Source organism: Bos indicus, chromosome 8, assembly GCF_029378745.1.
Source record: "Bos indicus isolate NIAB-ARS_2022 breed Sahiwal x Tharparkar chromosome 8, NIAB-ARS_B.indTharparkar_mat_pri_1.0, whole genome shotgun sequence".
NCBI classification, from domain to species: domain Eukaryota; kingdom Metazoa; phylum Chordata; class Mammalia; order Artiodactyla; family Bovidae; genus Bos; species Bos indicus.
The window spans coordinates 72,269,263-72,279,368 of NC_091767.1; positions in this window are offsets into that span (position 1 = coordinate 72,269,263).

A 10,106-nucleotide genomic window follows, 5' to 3' on the forward strand; every position below is an offset into this window, starting at 1 on the left:
ACAGAGTCTGCTTAGTTGATCATGTGGATTTAATCTGCAGCTTGTACAGCAGGTGGGAAGGTTTTGGGTCTTCTTCCTTAGTCACACTGGCCCTGGTTTTCAATTGTGGTTTTATTTCCACCTCTGCATGTGGGTTGCCCACTGGGGTTTATTCCTGAGGCTGCCCTAGAGGACTTAGGTTTGCCCCTGTGAGGGCCAGGTGTGGAGGTGGTGCAGCTGCTGGGTCACAGGAGTTCTGGCAGTACCAGGTACTCAGGGGAGTTGGCGACTAGGGCAGCAGGAAATACAGTGCTCTAGAAGGATATGGCAACCAATATTGGCCAATACGCTCCAGTATTCTTGCCTGGAGAACCCACCTCTCTGACAGAGAAGCCTGGCAGGCCACAGTCTACTGGGTTGCAAAGAGTCAAACATGACTGAAGTGACCCTATGCACATAGTCGCAAGACTGTTTTTTGCCTGTGGCAGTGATGGCACCCCACTCCAGTACTCTTGCCTGGAAAATCCCATGGATGGAGGAGCCCATAGGCTACAGTCCATGGGGTCACGAAGAGTCAGACACAACTGAGCAACTTCACTTTCACTTTTCACTTTCATGCATTGGAGAAGGAAATGGCAACCCACTCCAGTGTTCTTGCCTGGAGAATCCCAGGGACAGGGGAGCCTGGTGGGCTGCCGTCTATGGGATCGCAGAGTCAGACACAACTGAAGCGACTTAGCAGCAGCAGCAGCAGTTCTGCCCTAGTGAGAGTTGAGCGTGAAGGTGGCACAACTGCTTGGCTTGTGGGGACGCTGGCGGTGCCAAGTGTGCAAGGACATGGACTGCCTCCACCACAGGAGTTATGGCCCTATCAGAGTCTTTTTTCAAGCCTCTTGTAGCTGGCGATCAGAAGGCCTCTTTGGCCTTCTCCATAGTTCTGCCCATTCAGGCACTTAGAGGCTCCCTTGCCTGGGATCCTTCTCTGTTGTTCTGTGTGTCAGGCACACAGAGGAGCCCCTCCCTGGCTGGGGTCCTACTCTGTAGATCAGCACAGTCAGGCTCTTAACGGGGCACCCTGGGTGGGGTCCTACTCTGTAGTTCAGTGGGTCAGGCGTTTGATGGGCCAGCCTCTCTATTGTTCAGCTGCCGATGCTGGCCCAGTTCTGCATGGTTCTATATATTCTTTTCCACTGGTCAGGTACTGCTATCTGCTCTCAGCTGGTGTTGTGCATGCACTTCTGTGTCTGAAGGTGTATTTCTGATGTATCCGTGGAGAGAGATGTACTCCACATCTACCTACTCCTCCACCATCTTGTTCTCTCCCACAAACTTTTACTTTACTGGAGCATATTTCTTTGGAGGATTTGGTCTACAAGTAGAATAAGAGGCAAAAGAGTGAATGAGCTTAGTATGTTTGCACATGTGTATAATACTTATGGGGCTTCCGAGGTGGTTCAAGGTTAAAGAATCTGCCTGCCAATGCAGAAGACTTAGGAGATGTGAGTTCAATCCTTGGGTTGGGAAGATCACCTGGAGGAGAAAATGGCACCCCACTCAAGTATTCCTGCCAGGGAAATCCCATGGCTAGAGGAATCTAAGGAGCCACAGTCCATGTGGTTGCAACGAGTCAAACACATCTAAGCGTCTGAGCACATGATACTCATACAAATGCTATCAATGCCTCATTTTTCAACCTAGATTTACTGTGAAGGATCCTGCCCTCTTATGGTAAAATCACACCACAGCAAAGCCCAAATCAGGGGTCTTGCTACTGTCATGTAACCTGACGGACTTCTCTCTTGGATCAAAACTATTCAAAGAATATTGATGTCCTCCTGAGATCACATACAGAGGTGGTATAAGAATACAGTATGTTTCAGCATGTTTTTCCAAGTCTCTGGAGGAAAGAGGATTGATTCCTATGTAATTTGTAATAAAAAAGAATAGAGTGTTTGGCTCACAGGAAAAACTAGATTTGGGTTTTGTCTGTTAACCAGATGTTGAGAAGTTTAGTCACTCTCAGTTTATAAACTTAATGGACAAATTGAACAAATCAGGACAATGTCTGTTCTTCATAATTGGGTTGAATGGAAAATATAGGTGGATTCATGTTGACTGCTGTATATTCAGTTCAGTTCAGCTCAGTTCAGTCGCTCAGTCGTGTCCCAACTCTTTGCAACCCCATAAATCGCAGCACGCCAGGCCTCCCTGTCCATCACCAACTCCTGGAGTTCACTCAGACTCATGTCCATCGAGTCGGTGATGCCATCCAGCCATCTCATCCTCTATAGTCCCCTCCTCCTCCTGCCCCCAATCCCTCCCAGCATCACAGTCTTTTCCAATGAGTCAGTTCTTCACATGAGGTGGCCAAAGTACTGGAGTTTCAGCTTTAGCATCAGTCCTTCCAATGAACACCCAGGACCAATCTCCTTTAGGATGGACAGGTTGGATCTCCTTGCAGTCCAAGGGACTCTCAAGAGTCTTCTCCAACACTACAATTCAAAAGCATCAATTCTTCGGCGCTCAGCTTTCTTCACAGTCCAACTCTCACATCCGTACATGACCACTGGAAAAACCATAGCCTTGACTAGACAGACCCTTGTTGGCAAAGTAATGTCTCTGCTTTTGAATATGCTGTATATTGGTTACTACCAATTACATCTTGAGAGGAGGCAAAGATACTGAGATATGGGTGGATACAATGTTAAATAGACACACAAGTTGAACAGCTTACCAAAGGCCTGGTTTATTTTAACTTGGAGATAGTTTAGATCACTATACATGTGATTATCTACAACTTCACAGGATCAAATAATTATTATAATATATAAAACTATATTCATACTAAATATAATTAAATCATAACAGTAAAAGCAACAGATACCAAAAATCAAAATTCTCGAACTTATTGTCTATTGGCTTTGGAGCTAAGATTTTTTGTTTTATAGCATCTCCTGAATCCAGAATATGATCTGTTGCATTAATTTTCTTTTCCATCTCTCCCAAATTATCATGGATTTATGATGACTTTAGACTGGTAGGTAGGAAAGGAACTAACATCTGAGCACTTTCTAGATACTGGACATTGGTGGTGTTTTCAGGTACATCTTTTCTTTTTGCATATAAAACCCTGATAAGAGAGGGACTGCTGTCCTTGTTTTTACAGAGAGGAAATGGAGACTCGGCAGTTCAGTGATTTAACCAGTTAACCAGCTAATGATTGAAGGAGCTGGGATCTGAGCTAAAGTCTAGGAGGATGGGTAAAAGTGTAATCCTGGGAATTTTAGCTGTTGTACAATGTTGACTCAACATGCAGTACTCATTCAATAAGAAAAGTTTCAAAGCAACTGGCACATTAAAGCTCAAAAAATGCAACTCACCTCTCCCAGGTACATATATGTGAATAAGAATTCCCCCAGCTGACCAGAGGTACTTAAACTAGGAGAAGGAAGTGGTTACCACAGTGTTCTCTCTCTGAATGTGGCCAGAGTTGATTCCCAGCTCTGACTTTGGGATGCTGAACTCTTTAGATGTGAGTTAGAAAGGGGCTTGGACTTCACTAGCCATGAAGACACGGTGAAACCCAGGACTGTCACAGCAGGTGGGGACACTGAATATTGTGAGACATCTCAGGGGTTAAGTGTGCTCATGGTCAGCAGCCCATGTTCCATCTCTCTCCCCAGCCCTCTCTCCCAAACACCTCTTAGTATCCTGGTCAAAACAGACACCTCTTCCCACAGCAAGGAATACAACACAGAGCTAAAGATGCAAAATGACCTGGGAAAGGAGACATAAAGGCGGTGCCCCCAGCATTCACCACAGCTGCTCTCTGGGAAGATCAGCGGGGTTTCTGGCTATAGTCTCTTGAATTTCACTTTAAAATGCAGCTCAGATTAATGACAATTGGTACCTTTTTGTCACTGGACAAGATGACACTGTTGCAGGGCATGAACCGGGTTATCTGATGGTTGTGATGGAAAAGGAAATGTGTTCTCCTGCTGACAGGAGGAAGGCTGCTACCAGTTCTGCAGTGATTAGAGACAGCTACAGCTTTCTTTTTCCCCCCTGAGCATGGAGGAGGAGATGCGGGCAGGAAGTGATAGGCCAGCCTTCAAATTTAGGAATTCTTGGCCCTTGCCAGAGTCATTTTGCCATTCTTTCCTTTCCTGTTTCCTCCCTGTGGAGGGGAGAGAGTGGTCCCCCATCTCAGCTGATACCTCTGAGCAACTATTCCATCTCACTGAGCCAAGGAGGAAGCACAGCTCAAGCTTCAGCTGCAGTCGCAGTGCATCCTTCACAGCAGCTTTGCACCCAGAGCTGAAAGGGACCAAGACTGGATCAGCTGCATTCAGGATCAGGAGGAGGAAGAGGGGGTCAGTGTTCCCCCTTAAATATTGCTGTTTCTGGAAGGAAGCTCTGCTGTGTTTAGCTTTCAACCTAGTAAACCCAGGAAAACTGACTTCAGCACCCTTAGGTTCTAGGTTAAAAAAGAGGGGAGGTTGAGACAGGAAGGCGTTCCTCCAAAAGACCAGCCGTTTTGAACCTATCCTAGAATGGATGCTTTTTTAAAATATTTATTTGGCTGCATCAGGTTCCAGCTGCAGCACACGGGCTCTCTAGTGTGTGGGCTCAGTCATTCCATGGAATGAGGGATCCCAGTTCCCCAACCAGGGATTAAATCTGAGTCCCCTGCATTGCAAGCCGTACTCCCAACCACTGAACCCACCAGGGAAGTCCCAAGAATGGATGCTTAAGTCATGACCCAATTCAAACATTTCTTTTTCTCTCTTTTTTGAGGGGCATAGATGGGAGCAGTCTAGAGGCAGTCTGATGAAGCCTATGAACCCCATCTCATAATAATGCTCTCAATTCCATAAAAATAATAGGAGATCAATTATATTGAGAGTCAGTTCTAAGATTCTCTGGTTTAGAATACAGTTGTGTTCTAACTGGTTCAGAAATAAATTCTGTCTCTCTGGTAAGATTTTAAGTCATTTTAGGTCAACACCTACCCTTTTTATTTTTCTAAAACTCCCCTTTCTGAGTCCCTCCACAAGTCTCCCGAAGTGTGTAGTATAACACTTGGCACAGTTTGGGAGTTTGTTTATTTAATGTAAATAAGTTTGTTTAATTTGTTACTTTTCCCATATAATTTTTTTTAAGTTGATATGTTGTGTTTTCATTTTTCATCAGTTCAAGAAATTTTTTTTTTTTTTTTTTTTTTGGCCTCATGGCATATGAGATCTTAATTGCCTGACCAGGGATGAAACCCATGCCCCCTGCAGTGGAAACAGAGTCTCTATCACTGAAGGGAAGTCCCCTGGGGTTTGTTAAAGGTATGCTTCTCTTTCATGGATTATAAACTCATAGATAAAAAATGTAGCTTAAAATATATATATATTTTTTATTACTCACAACTCATCCTCTGCAGATGGGGAAAATAAGATTCCACCCCCTTAATTACATCACCAAATATGAATACATACATGAACATGCTTTTATCATTGAGAAATCTACACTAAGGAATGAGGTTACTCCTGGTTACCTGTTAAGATTTTCATCGCATCCTTTCTGAGCTCATTGTATTTGTCCTGAGCTCCTGTGTTGAATGATCTGAGGTTACGCGGTGCTCAAACTCGAAAGAGGTCACACACTGAAACGGTGGGAGGCTCATTGGTGGCTTCACTGATTACCACTCACCCTGGCAGATGTCACAGTAAAGGGTTCATTGACAAGCTCATAGATACTAATTGATCTTTTGTTTTTTGTTTGTTTATCCCATATTAAGTTTTTTAATTGAGGTGAAATTCACATAACAAAACAAAATTCATCATTTTAAAGTCTGTAATTCAGGGGACTTCCCTGGTGCTCCAGTAAGACCTTGCCTTCTAATGCAGGAAGTGCAGGTTCAATCCCTAGTTGAGGAACTAAGGTCCCACATGCCTCCTGGCCAAAAAATTAAAACCTAAAACGGAAGCAATATTGTAACTAATTCAATAAAGACATCAAAAAAAATAGTCCACATCCAAAAAAAAAATCTTTAAAAAAATAAAGTCCACAATTCAGTAACATTTAATACTTTCACAAAGCAATCACCACCTCTTGCTAGGTAAAAACATTTTTACCACCCCAGAAAAAAACTTTAATTAAACAATCACTCCAAATTCTCTCCTTTACTCAGCCCCTGTGGCAACCACCAATCTGCTTCCTGTCTGTATGGATTTGCCCATTCTGGATATTTCATATAAAAGGAATATAAGTCGTTTGTGTCTGACTTCTTTTACTTAGCATAAAGCTTTCCCAGTTCATTTAGGCTATAGAATGTATCAGTACTTCATTCCTTTTTATGGCTGAATAATATTCCATCGTGTCATTGTTGGTTTTAGTCACTCAGATCAGATCAGGTCAGTTGATCAGTCGTGTCCAACTCTTTGCAACCCCGTGAATCACAGCACGCCAGGCCTCCCTGTCCATCGCCAACTCCCGGAGTTCACTCAGACTCATGTCCATCAAGTCAGTGATGCCATCCAGCCATCTCATCCTCTGTCATCCCCTTCTCCTCCTGCCCCCAATCTCTCCCAGCATCAGAGTCTTTTTCAATGAGTCAACTCTTCCCATGAGGTGGCCAAAGTACTGGAGTTTCAGCTTTAGCATCATTGCTTCCAAAGAAATCCCAGGGCTGATCTCCTTCAGAATGGACTGGTTGGATCTCCTTGCAGTCCAAGGGACTCTCAAGAGTCTTCTCCAACACCACAGTTCAAAAGCATCAATTCTTCGGCGCTCAGCCTTCTTCACAGTCCAACTCTCACATCCTTACATGACCACAGGAAAAACCATAGCCTTGACTAGACGAACCTTTGTTGGCAAAATAATGTCTCTGCTTTTGAATATGCTACCTAGGTTGGTCATAACTTTCCTTCCAAGGAGTAAGTGTCTTTTAATTTCATGGCTGCAGTCACCATCTGCAGTGATTTTGGAGCCCAGAAAAATAAGGTCTGACACTGTTTCCACTGTTTCCCCATCTATTTCCTATGAAGTGATGGCACCGGATGCCATGATCTTCATTTTCTGAATGTTGAGCTTTAAGCCAACTTTTTCACTCTCCACTTTCACCTTCATCAAGATGCTTTTGAGTTCCTCTTCACTTTCTGCCATAAGGGTGGTGTCATCTGCATATTTGAGGTTATTGATATTTCTGCCAGCAATCTTGATTCCAGCTTGTGTTTCTTCCAGTCCAGCGTTTCTCATGATGTACTCTGCATATAAGTTAAATAAACAGGGTGACAATATACAGCCTTGACGTACTCCTTTTCCTATTTGGAACCAGTCTTTTGTTCCATATTCAGTTCTAACTGTTGCTTCCTGACCTGCATACAAATTTCTCAAGAGGCAGAATCACTAAGTCATGTCAAACTCTTGGCAACCCTATGGACTACAGCTCGCCACACTCCTCTGTCCATAGGATTTCCAGTCAAGAATACTAGAGTGGGTAGCCATTCCTTTCTCCAGGGGATCTTTCTGACCCAGGGATTGAATCTGCATCTGCTGCATTCCAGGCAGATTCTTTATTGCTGAACACCAGGACAGCATTTTGTGGACACAAAGTATTTGTTTTATCCATTCACCCACTGATGACATTTGTGTTATTTCCACCTACTGGTTATTGTGCATAGTGCTGCTATGAACCTTAGTGTCTATGGAGGGACTAGCCAGCCCTCACAGTTTCTGCTTAACTAACATATACTAATTGATCTTCTGAAGGCATTCAGCAACTTTCTGACTTGGGAAGGCCAGTTGTGAGAGAAGTATCTTCTGCTGAGGGATTCACCTGGTGAAAAACTGCAGCAATTATTTGTTAGATAAGAAGGCATTCAAATTAAATATATAGCTTGGAAAAAGCAAGGGCTTGTAGAGTAGTTCCTGGGTACCAAGATTTCTTCTAGGTACTTTGTGTTGTCCTATGTAATCTTCATCTCAAGCCTGAGAATACAGGAAGTCCCCTACACATGAATGAGTTCTGTTCTGAGAGTGAGTTTGTTAAGTCCAATTTGTTCATAAGTCCAACTAAGTTTAGCTTAGGTACCCAACTAACACAATTGGCTATATATTACTGTAATAGGTTTGCACTACTTTTCACACAAATAATACATAAAAAACAAACACACACACAAAAATGTTTAATCTTATAGTACAGCACCTTGAAAAGTACAGTAGTACAGTACAACAGCTGGCATTCAGGGGCTGGCATCACATGAACAGGCAAGAAGAATTACAACTGGAGGAGGGAGAGGAGGTGGGAGATGGTAGAGCTGAAAGATCATCAGCAATAGGAGATGGAAGGCAAGCTGCAGTCTCACTCACACCTTATGTAATTGGACACACAAATGCACAGTCACAACTTGAGGGTTCATAGGTAGAAGACTTACTGTAGTAACTAGTACCTCCATTTTCCAGGAGAAAAAGTGATACTCAAAGATCAGATTGGTGTTTCTATAGGGGAGAACAAAATCATTGTCTCTCTACTCTTCTGAGTTTCTTGGCTGCTGCAGCTGCTGCTAAGTCGCTTCAGTCGTGTCCGACTCTGTGCGACCCCATAGACGGCAGCCCACCAGGCTCCCCCGTCCCTGGGATTCTCCAGGCAAGAACACTGGAGTGGGTTGCCATTTCTTTCTCCAATGCATGAAAGTGAAAAGTGAAAGTGAAGTCGCTCAGTCATGTCCGACTCCTAGCGACCCCATGGACTGCAGCCTACCAGGCTCCTCCATCCATGGGATTTTCCAGACAAGAGTACTGGAGTGGGGTGCCATTGCCTTGACTGAGACCTCTATAAAAAAGAGGTAGCTTTGAGTAACTCATTAAATACCATCTTCAACTAAAGACAAAAGTAAAAAAGTGTGTGGGTGTGTGTGGGGGGAGGGGTGTGTGTGTGTTGGAGGGCAGAGGGGGTAGTTATGGGAGCTTAGCAGAAAACAATGGTAAATAAGGGTAAGATTTGTTATGCTGATTTAAGTCTGCCCTCTCCTTTGTAAGATCCTCTTGTGATCTAGCCACCCTTCTCTTCCTTTACAGAGAGAGCAATCCCTTTACAAGGAGAGAGTCCCTTTATAAATCTCCCTTACAAAAGACTAACTTTTATTTTCAGAGTTTCTCCTATGCCTGCTGTTTCCCAGAATAATCAGCTCAAAATAATCTTTATGCCAAAAATGCATATTTGGGGGTGTCATATTCTGTTACCCTTCATTCTAAACCCAAGTCTGCCTAAATCCATGGCCCACACGGTTCCCTCATGTCCTGCAGACAACAAGGAGACAGATGCATCAGACCAAGGGTAGGAGGCTTACTTGAGAGAGCTGCTGATGGGCTGTAGCCAGTACAGAGCTCCCTTGTACTTAATGAGCGCTCAATTAATGTGTCAATTAATTTGGTCTGATTTATTTTACTTCTATATTAAGGGTATGAAACTGAAAGGAGCCCCACTGACAGAATTGAGAAAGGCTTTTAGAATGTCCAACTGAGCCTCAGGTTTTAGCCTGAATTTTAATAAGAAACCATTACCAGTGTTAAAAAAGAGACAACAGACGAAATGAAGTCACTTAACTAAGACCACATCACCAAACCGAAGCTTAATCCCTAACCCAGTTGCAGTTTCCGTCTCCCTCAGGAATGCAGATTTTTTTTTTAATTAATTAATTATTTATTTTTGGCTGCACTAGATCTTTGTTGCAGCATGCAGGCTTTCTCTAGTTACGGCGCACAGGCTTCTCACTGCAGCGTCTTCTCCTGGTGAATACAAGGGCGCAGGTGCTTGGGTTTCCATAGTTGCAGCATGCAGGCTCGGTAGTTGTGACACACAGACTTAGTTGCCCCATGACATGTGGAGCCTTCCCGGACCGGGGATCAAACCCATGTCCCCTGCATTGGCAGGCAGAGTCTCAACACCACTGGACCGCCAAGAAGGTCCAGAAATGCAGTCTTAACCAGTAAGTTTGGAATTTTCTGGTCAGCACCAAGGAAGTCATCTGTCACATCCCCCAAAGGAAGGGGAGGTGATCCACTCTCTGCCTATTAAAACCTTCCATCTTTATAGCTCCTGGGAGCTCCTCTCCACTTGCTAGGCAGGATGCTGC